The sequence below is a fragment of the Marmota monax genome, unplaced genomic scaffold (assembly GCF_021218885.2).
Source record: "Marmota monax isolate L192 unplaced genomic scaffold, Marmota_monax_Labrador192_F-V1.1 WCK01_AAM20220418_F8-fsc00080, whole genome shotgun sequence".
Taxonomy (NCBI): Eukaryota; Metazoa; Chordata; class Mammalia; order Rodentia; family Sciuridae; genus Marmota; species Marmota monax.
Window position 1 is genome coordinate 8189348 of NW_026694750.1, and position 10577 is coordinate 8199924.

Below are 10577 nucleotides of genomic sequence, written 5' to 3' on the forward strand. Positions count from 1 at the left end.
TACTGTCTTGTGTGTTTATTTGAGATGGGGAGGGAAGTGGGGGTGGGAAGGCTGGGACCTCTCCAAGGTCTTTTAGCATCAGTTTGGTGGCAGCTTCAAACCCTTTTCCTGCCTGAGGCTGGGCCCCAGGCATGGTGCACAAGCATGCTGAGGGCTGTCACAGCAGGAGGACAGGCATCCCACAGTCTGTCCTCCCCTGCTCCCCAGACCTTGGGAAAGCAGGCTGGCCAGCTGTGTTGAGTGGGGGAGGGGAGGTAGCACCTGCCGCAGTTAGAAATAGCCGGTCTCACTGGTGACCCACTTGAGCTGTGCCAAGCAGCAATTAGGTGCTCTCCTCATCGGGGCCTCCCTGTACGGTGCTGGAGCTGGGGTGGGGCAGTGTGAAGGCAGAGGAGGGGCCTGGGGCTCCCATGGGAGCCCATACTCTCCTTGGGGCCTGCACAGCCCTTCCCGGTCTAGACTGTCCTTGAGCCACATTGCTGCTGGAGGAGAGGCTGAGCTCTGCAGAGTGACTCATCCCCAGGGGCCAATGCAGCAAAGTGTCTAGACAGCCTAGCAGAAGTGGGAGGGGGTTCTGGAGAGCTGCCTCCTATCTTAGCTCCCTGGGGCCCAAGCCACTTTCAGCCACAGATGTTAGGAGGGGGAGCTCTTGGCAGCACCCTGTCTGAGGCACCCCAGTGTCCCACCCCCAGCTCACAGGTACAGTTAGGGTCCCAAGCTTTGGGAGTTGAAGTTGTAAGAAGCCTCCTCAGGCCCTTGACCTGGCTTAATCTCCTGCCAGCTAAGTCCACAGGCCTGCCAGTAATACTTGCAGTGCCCAGAGGCCACTTTGGGTTTGCACAGATGGGCTTGAGCAGACCTGCCACTGCAGGAAACAGTGAGCAGGGTACAGCCTGAAGCTGGTGTCCCAGCCAGCAGCATCTGCTGCTGAGCTCACAGGCATTCCCATAGGCCCCTCCTTTCCCAGGGGTCACTTCTTGGGCAGGTCCCACCATCCTCCCAAGAACACCCTGGTTCTTCCTGCACCCGTTCCACCTGAGAGGCTAGAGGTCCACCTCTGAGTCTACTGGAAAGTCCTCCAGCCCCATCCTCTTCTCTAGTGGCCTGTTTTCCTCTCCCTGTCTCTTCATTTCTTTTCTTTTTTCTTTTTTTTCATTTTAAACAAGAAGTTTATTTAAACAACAAGATGCTTGACTTGAAGGGAAAACTATTTAGGAATCTTTTTTAAGAGTAATTTACCCCTACTTAAAGACAGATTGCCCTACATGTAACAGCTACGTACAAAAAAGTTATAAAATGTCCTTGGTTTTACAATGATAAATGAAAAACATTAAAATTCTCCAATCGAACAAGGTATGCAAGGATTTTTATGTTGTTCAGGTTTTTTTTTGTTGTTGTTGTTGTTTTGTTTTTTGTTAAAACAGTGAGAGCAAAATAACTTACTGGAATATAAAGATAAGAGCTGAATGAGCATGCCACTAATGGAGAAAGGGGATATTTTCACAGAACCAGTATTTTTCCCCATCCCATTTCCATTTGATGTCAATCAAAACATATCATTGGCCATTTAGTTTAAAAAAAAATGCAGTATGCTTGTGCACAGACACCAGTTACTTTATGTACAATAAAGGAATGGGGAAGGGGAAAATGAAAGAATAAAGAAAACTATACTGTAGTAGTCAGGATGTGGTGGAACCAAATTGCAGTTTTCTAATTGAGAATGTATTCTGTAAGAGCAGAGTTCTGGAGTAAAGTAGCAGGTTCCCTTTTTAGTAGACACCTCCTGTCTGCTGCTGGCACACATCAATTGTATCTTCATCCTCCATTTCCAACTGTGCAGGTGTGTCTGTTTCATTAACTGGCTGCCCGTCAAATCGGAATCTGATCTGCCTCATCGACAAACCCTGTCGTTCACAATATGCTTTTTTTTTTTTTAGAGAATTTTTTAGTATTTATTTATTTATTTATATTTTTTTAGTTTTCAGCGGACACAACATCTTTGTTTGTATGTGGTGCTGAGGATCGAACCCGGGCCGCACGCATGCCAGCCGAGCGCGCTACCGCTTGAGCCACATCCCCAGCCCCCCACAATATGCTTTCATTTGTTTACTAAGTTAATCTTAAACTGCACCACAGAACCATCCTGCCCCGCCACCTTCAAGTTAATATGATCGTTGTTCTCAGTCTTGACTCCCTCCTTGGGCTTTTCGTTGGCCATGGCGGGCGCCGGAGTCTCCTCAGCTGCCGCTTCACAAAAGAGGTACCAGGTCCACACCTAACGAGCACACAAGCAGCTCCAGGAGCGGCAGAAGAAGGAGGCGGCAGCGGTGGACGAGGGAGAGGGCTGTCTCTTCATTTCTGACAGGACTGCGGATGCAGCTCAGGGTTAGAGCACTTGCCTGGACTGGATCCCAGCATCACAAACGCAAAAAAACAAATCTCTCTCCTTCTGTTTTGTCCCTCTCTGTCCTGTGTCTCCTGCCTCTGTGGTGATGGCCATCATGTCACTCTCCTTGTCACACCTCCATGGCTTCCCTGTCCTAGAGGTGACCTCAGAAGGTTCTGGCATCACCTCACCAGTGCCCAAGCTTCGTAACCTTGCACTTTCCCCCAAGGACTACAGTGAGTGGTTCCTGTGGGCTGCCAGGGATTTCAACCTGGCTTTGCCTTCTGGGAGCCCTGCAGCTGGGCTGCACGTGGAGTGTAGTGACAGAGTGCTCACCACACATGCAGTTAGAAATAGCCGGTCCTGGGCTTGATCCCCAGAGCCACACAAAGCCACGCAACCTTTCAGTGCCTGTTTCCTCGTGTGTGAAATGGACACAGTAATCAAATTCAACTTACCAGCAGGTGGAGAAGAATTAATTGCAGCCATTATTCATGCCAGACAAAGACCCCTGACCTGCATCTTTGTCTGGCTCCTAGCTAGATGTGTGGCCCTTCTTGAAATTCTAGTACAATGTCTCCAGTGTTTTAATCCTTCTATGTCCAAAATAAAGCCTTGCGCATCTCCTGAACCTGGTCACAGTGTGTGTCCCTACCTAAGCCAACTGGAACCACCCACAGTCATGCTATGCACACATGCTTGGTGCCAGATGACAGCAGTGACACCAGGATTCTGTGATGCAGGATTCCCTCCAGAAGTGCCACGTGTTCAACAGTCCAGCAGCCCCCAGTTACCAGGGACACAAACATCACCACATCCTTTCAGAGACCACAGTTCTACCCACAACAAACCCAGCTACTCGTCCTTGTAGATACTGAACATGAGAAATGTGGCCAGTGCAGCTGAGAAGCCACATTTTAAATAAACTTAAGTTTAAATAAGCATATGTGTTGATTGGGTGCTGGGTCCAATAGCACGTTTTAGATGATTGTCTTTATTGTTTCTCTGTGTGTGTGTTGCCTGGATTTAACTCAGGGACTCACACATACTACCACCGAGTTATAACCCCAGTCCTTACATTTTAGACAGGGTCTCACTAAATTTCCTAGGCTAGCCAGGAACTTGTGATCCTCCTACATCAGCCTCCCAGGTCACTGGGACTATAGGTGTGTACCACCTGTAACAGGTTTATAATTTTTCTTCTATATTTCTTATATTAAGAAATCTTGGCATAGCCAAAGAGCACAAAAATGTTTCCTTACACTCTGCTTCTGGTGGCCACCCTTGTACGTGCTGTGAAGTGGGGAGTCCACTGTTGCAATATGTGATGGAATCAGGCTCATTCTGGGTGGATCGGGCTGGCAGGGGAAAAAAAAAAAAACACAGAAAATACCTTTTTCAGGGTCCAGGACAGCTTTTCAGCCTGAATCACGCTCCCGTCCCGGAGGGCATGGAGAGCAAAGGAGGCAAGAGGCAGGCAAGAGAGCCAGCACACCTGAAACCCCCCTATTCATTGGGGAGAAGCCATTCATAGAATATTCCACCCAAATAAGGCAGGGAATTGGATTTCAGAGGGTGGAACCTTGCTTGGGGATGTCTGTGGTCAGCAGTTTGACTGACATCTTGAAAAGCCATGCCCACCTCAGGTAATGTGTGGGATCATAGGCAGAGCCAGAGAAAAGGCACACATATGTCGGACAGCTCAATCAGGCAGCAACGTAAGCCCGGTTCCCTCACATGCTCAAATGCACATAGCTCACACCCACAGCCCGCGGATGGCTTGCACCAGTCGACACATCACCAGCCCCATCCACAACACCCCTCGACTCTGGTGCTGGGGTACTCCCTATCATGCAGCACACGCCCACCAGCACGCTCTGTTCCATAGCTGTTACACATGGCAGGTCTGTCATCCCTCACTGCCACTAGGTTATCTTTAATACCTGTAGGAAGGGTTTCCCACATTTGCTCTTTCAGAACTTGAGAGTTCTGCTTCCGGCCAAGATGAAGTAACGGATCAAAATTACCCTACCACATGAAACAACAAAAACCTCAAAAACCTCAGAGTTCCAAGTGCACAGGACTAAGGGGGTGGAGGGGTGGCCCTAAAGGACAGGCATGAGCTGAGTGCTGTGGCCCTGACTTACTGACCACAGGAGGTTTTCTGGAGGTGGGCTGGGGAGAAGAACTCAGGCAAAGAGTGGTCTCTCAGGATGGGGAGGACGGCACCAGGCTCCAGCAAGCAGGGACAGCTAGTGCAGAAGCCGACTGGAGGGAAGGAGCCCTGGGGGTGCCTCCGCGTGCCTGCGGGTGGGTACCCGTGTGTCTGAAAGTCCTCAAAGTCCATGAAAGCCAACACCAAGAGCTGGAGCAGGAGGAAGAGTGCCTACCAACAGCTGGAAGGTGAAGGCTCTCTGGGAACTCTGCTCTCACACACAGGGCTGCCTGAGGCTGGGGCCACTCCTGTCCCACGGTTTCTGTCCTTTTCGCTGTCCCATCTTGGTTTCTATTTGTGTCTGCTGTGTTGCGACTGTCTCTTCACTGTACAGAAGCCTTAACCCCATCCAGTGCTTTCTCTCAGACACTGCAGCATGACCCATACAAAACAAGTCAATAAACTGTGCTTCGTGATACATTTAAAAACTTCTATTTTTGATAGGTATTGATGAGAATAAAAGTCACAGGGAGAAATTATGTACAAACCATGATCTCAGATCTACATATGTATGAGAAATGTGTATAATTGTATATATTTAAAAAAATAATACAATGATAAATGCACAAAAGAAGACATAGAAATAGTGAATAAGTACATGAAAATATGCTCAATTTCATTAAAAGCACACTATTGAGGTACCATGACATATTATTCAAATATCTAAAATAGAAAAGAGAAGCCATGCTTGGACACTGCTGGTGGAGTACAAAATGCTATGTCTAGCTTGGAAAGCACCTTGACAGTTTCTTTTGTTCTTTTTCTGCAGTACCAGGGATTGAACCAGGGGCACACACATACCAGGCAAGTGCTCTATAACCAACTCACTGTTAAGGTGTGTAAACAAGTCTGGATGGCGCCTGGCATTTTGCCAGAGGGAGTGGTTTGTGAAGTAACGCCAGGGAGCCATTAAGTGTGGAGATTCCTGATTGGTTGACTGATGTATCTAGTTTATGTTAATTAGATAAGCTATGTGGAATGTATAAATACTGCTCCTGTCCTGCAATAAACGGCTTCCACTCCTGCTGTATCAACGTACACAAGTTGTTCGTCACCCCCCTGGTTATTCTGCTGCAGCCGGACTGCAGCAACTCACACCCCTCATTTTTTAAAAAATACTTTTTAGGGGCTGGGGTTGTGGCTCAGTGGTAGAGTGCTCGCCTAGCATGCACAAGGCACTGGTTTGATCCTCAGCACCACATAAATGTAAAATAGATATTTGTGTCCACCTGAAACTTAAAAAATAAACATTAAAAAATACTTTTTAGGGCTGGGGATGTGGCTCAAGTGGTAGCGCGCTCGCCTGGCATGCGTGCGGCCCGGGTTCGATCCTCAGCACCACATACAGACAGTGATGTTGTGTCCGCCAAAGGCTGAAAAATAAATATTAAAATTCTCTCCTCTTCTCTCTCTCTTTGAAAGGAAGGAAAAAGAAAAAAAAATACTTTTTAGTTGTCAATGGATCTTTTATTTATTTATATGTGGTGCTGAGGAAAGGACCCAGGGTCTCACACACACCAGGGAAACGCTCTACCATTGAGCCACAACTCCAGCCTCCATCCCTTCATTTATTTATTTAGGTACTGGGGATTGAACTCAGGGGCACTCAACCACTGAGCCACATCCCCAGCCCTATTTTGTATTTGTATTTAGAGACAGGGTCTCACTGAGTTGCTGAGCGCCTTGCCATTGCTGAGGTTTGGCTTTGAACTCACAATCCTTCTGTCTCAGTCTCCCAAGGCGCTGGGATTGCAGGCACGAGTCTCCACACCCAGCTTTCTCATTTTTGAGACAGGTTCTCAATGTTTTGCAGGCTGGCCTCAAACTTGTAATCCTTTGTCCCATGCAAAATCCCGCTCCGCTGGGATTAAAGGTGTGTGCTATTGCACCCGGCTGATAATTCTTTTTCTTTTTGACAGTACTGGGTATTTATTCCAGGGACTTCAACATGCTAGGCGAGCTGCATCTCTAGCCCCTTAGCAGGTTTTTTTTTTTTTTAATTTTTTCTTTTTTAGTTGTAGTTGGACACAATCTTTATTTTTTTATGTGGTGCTGAGGATCAAACCCATTGCCTTGCATATGCTAGGCGAGCGCTGTACCGCTGAGCCACAATCCCAGCCCTAGAGTTTCTTTTTTAAAAATATGTTTTTATGGCTGGGGATGTGGCTCAAATGGTAGCGCGCTCGCCTAGCATGCGTGAGGCACTGGGTTCGATTCTCAGCACCATGTAAAAATAAAAAAATAAAGATGTTGTGTCCACATAAAATTAAAAAAATAAATATTAAAAAATGTTTTTAGTTGTAGATTGACACAACACCTTTTATTTATTTTTATGTGGTGCTGAGGACTGGACCCATTGCCTCACATGTGCTAGGTGAGTGCTCCATCCCTGAGCTGCATTCCCAGCCTTTTAACAGTTTCTTAAAATATCAAATGTGCACTAACCACCATGATTCAATATTCCACTTCTAGATATCAATGCAGGGAAATGAAGCATGTGTTCACACACATATATGTTCACTGCAGTCATAAAATATCTATCTGTGGTAGCCAAATACTAAACAAAGTGCAAATGCCCACCAACAGGAGAGTGGGTATGTCCACATCACAGGGTGCAAACAGCTCAGCAACGACAATGAACCAACTATTGATAATGGATGATCTGGGTACTACTGCTGAGGGTCAGAAACCAGAGAAAAGAACACTTTTTTTTTTTTTTTTGTGGTGGTACTGGGATCAAACCCAGAGCCTCATGCATGCTAGGCAAGCCCTCTAACACTGAGCTATAACCCTACTCCAAAAGAATACATAGTATGTTATAATAATTCTAGAAAAATGAGAATAATGAAATTATGGCATTTGCCAGTAAAAGGATGGAACTGGAGGCTGTTATGCTAAGTGAAATAAGCCAATCCCAAAAAACCAAAGACCGAATGTTCTCTCTTATAAGGAAGGGGATGCTAACACACAATAAGGGGTGGGGGGCAGAGGGAAAAACAGAAGTTCACTGGATTAGAAAAAGGGGACTGAAGGGAAAGGAGGAGGATGGGAATAGGAAAGACAGTAGAAAGAATTAGACATTACTACCCTATGTTCACATATGATTACATGACCAGTGGAACTCCACATCATGTACAACCACAAAAATGGAAGGTTATACTCCATGTATGCAAATTATGGCAAAATACATGCTCCAGTCATGATAACTGAAAATAATAAAAAAATTAAAAACTTAATTCTAGAAAATGCAACCTACAGCAACAGGAAGATCAGAGGTTGCCTGCGAGACATGCGGGTTGCATGAAAGGGAACACAAGAATCACAAGGAAGGATGAGATTTTCCCAGAATAATAGATGCATTCTTACATCTGTTTCACAGACGTACACATATTTCCAGAAACTTGTCAAGGATTGACATGCTTATTTCAGCCTTTTCCCCAATGTTTTTTATGGGGGGCTGCTAGGGAAAGAACCCTGGGTTTACCACAGAGCTGCTTCTCCAGTCCTTTTCTTTCAGGAGACAGGGTCTAAGTTGTCCAAGTCAGCTTGAAACTTGTGATCTTCACGCTTTAGCCTCCTGGGTCTCTGGGATTATAGGTACGTGCCACCATGGCCAGCTCTAGATCATCTCTCATCACCCACCAAACAATCCTTCGATTTATCAAATATACCAAAGGATCTTCTCTGGCAGCCCTGTCTGGGTTGTTTTGCAGTACTGGGATTGATCCCAAGGGTGTTCTACCACAGAGCTACACCCTTAGTCCTTTTTCTGTCTTGAGAGGGTCTCACTAAATTACCCAGGTTGGCTTTGAACTTGCAATCCTCCTGCCTCAGCCTCCTGAGTTACTGGGGATAATAGTTATGTGGCACCTAGCCCAGTACCCCCTCCTGTATCTTCGTTCTTTTATTGGTACTTCATGGTCACAAGGGAAGGCCATATGCTGTGGGTTGTGGAAGGATCCTAAAGGGAAGACTGGGGCTTGTCTATGCTGGGGCCCTAGGATTCCCATGGTCTTCAGTTCAGCCAGGATTCTGCTGCCTGCCTGCTTAATTAACAAGCAAGTGATTATTATTTTTTTTAAAACATCATTTGCTTATTTCCTATGAAGATGAGCAGCAGAATCTGTCCAGCTGAGATCCAGGCGGGTGCCCTGGTTGGTCTGCAGGTAATACTCCCACCCATAAATGACTGATATGCTTTAGACTTTATGATCTGCATTCAAAATATTCAAATAAAACGGCAAAGGCGGGGAAGATGCCCTAATTCATCCTTCAACCTGCCAAATCCTACAAAGCACATGCTTCCTTATATCATTTCCCTAACTGTACCCTGGAGGTCCTTAAAGATTTTTAACACCGGGCTGGGGATGTGGTTCAAGTGGTAGCGCGTTTGCCTGGCATGCGCGGGGCGCTGGGTTCGATCCTCAGCACCACATAAAAATAAAGATGTTGTGTCCACCGAAAACCAAAAAATAAAAACATTAAAAAAAAAAAAAGATTTTTAATACCTGGGGCTGCAATTAGTTCAGTGGTAAAACTCTTGTATAGTATGTGTGAAGTACTGTGTTTGATTCTCAGCACCATATAAAAATAAAGATAATGTGTTCATCTACAACTAAAAAATTACAAAACATTGACACCTGACTTATTATGAGGGCACATGCTTGTGATTCCAGTGACTGGGAAGGGTGGGGCAGGCAAATGGCAAAAAATATCGAGGCCAGTCTCAGAGACATAGTGAGACCCTCTATCAAAATAAAATATGAGGGTTGGGCAAATACCCCTGGGTCTATCCCCAGGAAAAAAAAAAAAAAAGAATTTGAACACCTGGTTCTCAAACACTTTCTTCCCCCAAACACCAAGAGCAATTATGGGAAACTTCTTTATCAAGGCTAGTTCCCCAGCACGTGGGGTTGAGTTCCTGGGCCTCCTCTCCAGAGAGCCTGTTTGCCACCGGTGTGTGCCTCCAGTTCCACCTTCCTCGGATATGAAGAAACTGGCCACCTTCTCCTCATCCTTGTTTCAAGCATGTGTTTTGCTCCAGAGGAGTTCCGGCATTCCACTGGGGTCCACGAGGCAGTGCCATGGCATCTCTTCGTGGCAGTCGCTTTTAGCTATCACTGACGGTCTTATCCAGGTCTGTTCTACAGCGGATCACCACCCATCCTCGGCCCTCTTCGTTCTGTCGCACTTCCACAGCAAAACACCAACCCACTGCGCACTTCCAGCTGAATGCTGGCAGCAGGAGAACTCCGACCTGTTTTTTTTTTTTTTTTTGGGGGGGGGGTGGAGGTACTGGGGATTGAACTCAGGGGTACTCGACTCCTGAGCCACATCCTCAGACCTTTTTTATTTTTCGTTTAGAGACAGAGTCTCACTGAGTTCTTAGCGCCTCGCCGTTGCTGAGGCTGGTTTTGAACTCGCCATCCTCCTGCTTCAGCCTCCCGAGCCGATGGTATCACAGGCGTGAGCCACCGCACCTGGCGACGGGTCTGGTTTTACCCTAACAACAGGTCCCCCAACCTCCAGCAAGCTCACAGCGTCTGCAGAGACCCAACACGAGGACCCTGGCGGTCTGCCCTCCCAGCCGGACCTTTCACGGGTCATCTCCAGTTGTATCAGCTGCTCTTTTCCTTCCTTCCAGCATAGGGGTCTCGCTATGTTGCTCAGGTGCCAAAATCCTGTCCTCAAGCGACCCTCCAGCCTCAGCCGGGACGACAAGCCAGCCTTCCGAACACGCCGGTGCCCGGGACGGGTTCTCGGAGCCGAGCGACGGGCGACTGCGTGGCAGCCTGGGGCCTGGAGGACGAGGAAGTTCTCCTAGGGCGGAGGCGGCGTCTCGGGGGCGACGTGAGGACGCACGAGCTCCGGGGCCTAGGACGGGCGGCTGCAGGGAGGCAGGAGTGAGAAGCAGGGCCCGATGGGGACCAGGGGAACGCGCGGCGCCCTCCCAGAACCGCTAACCCCCGACGTGTC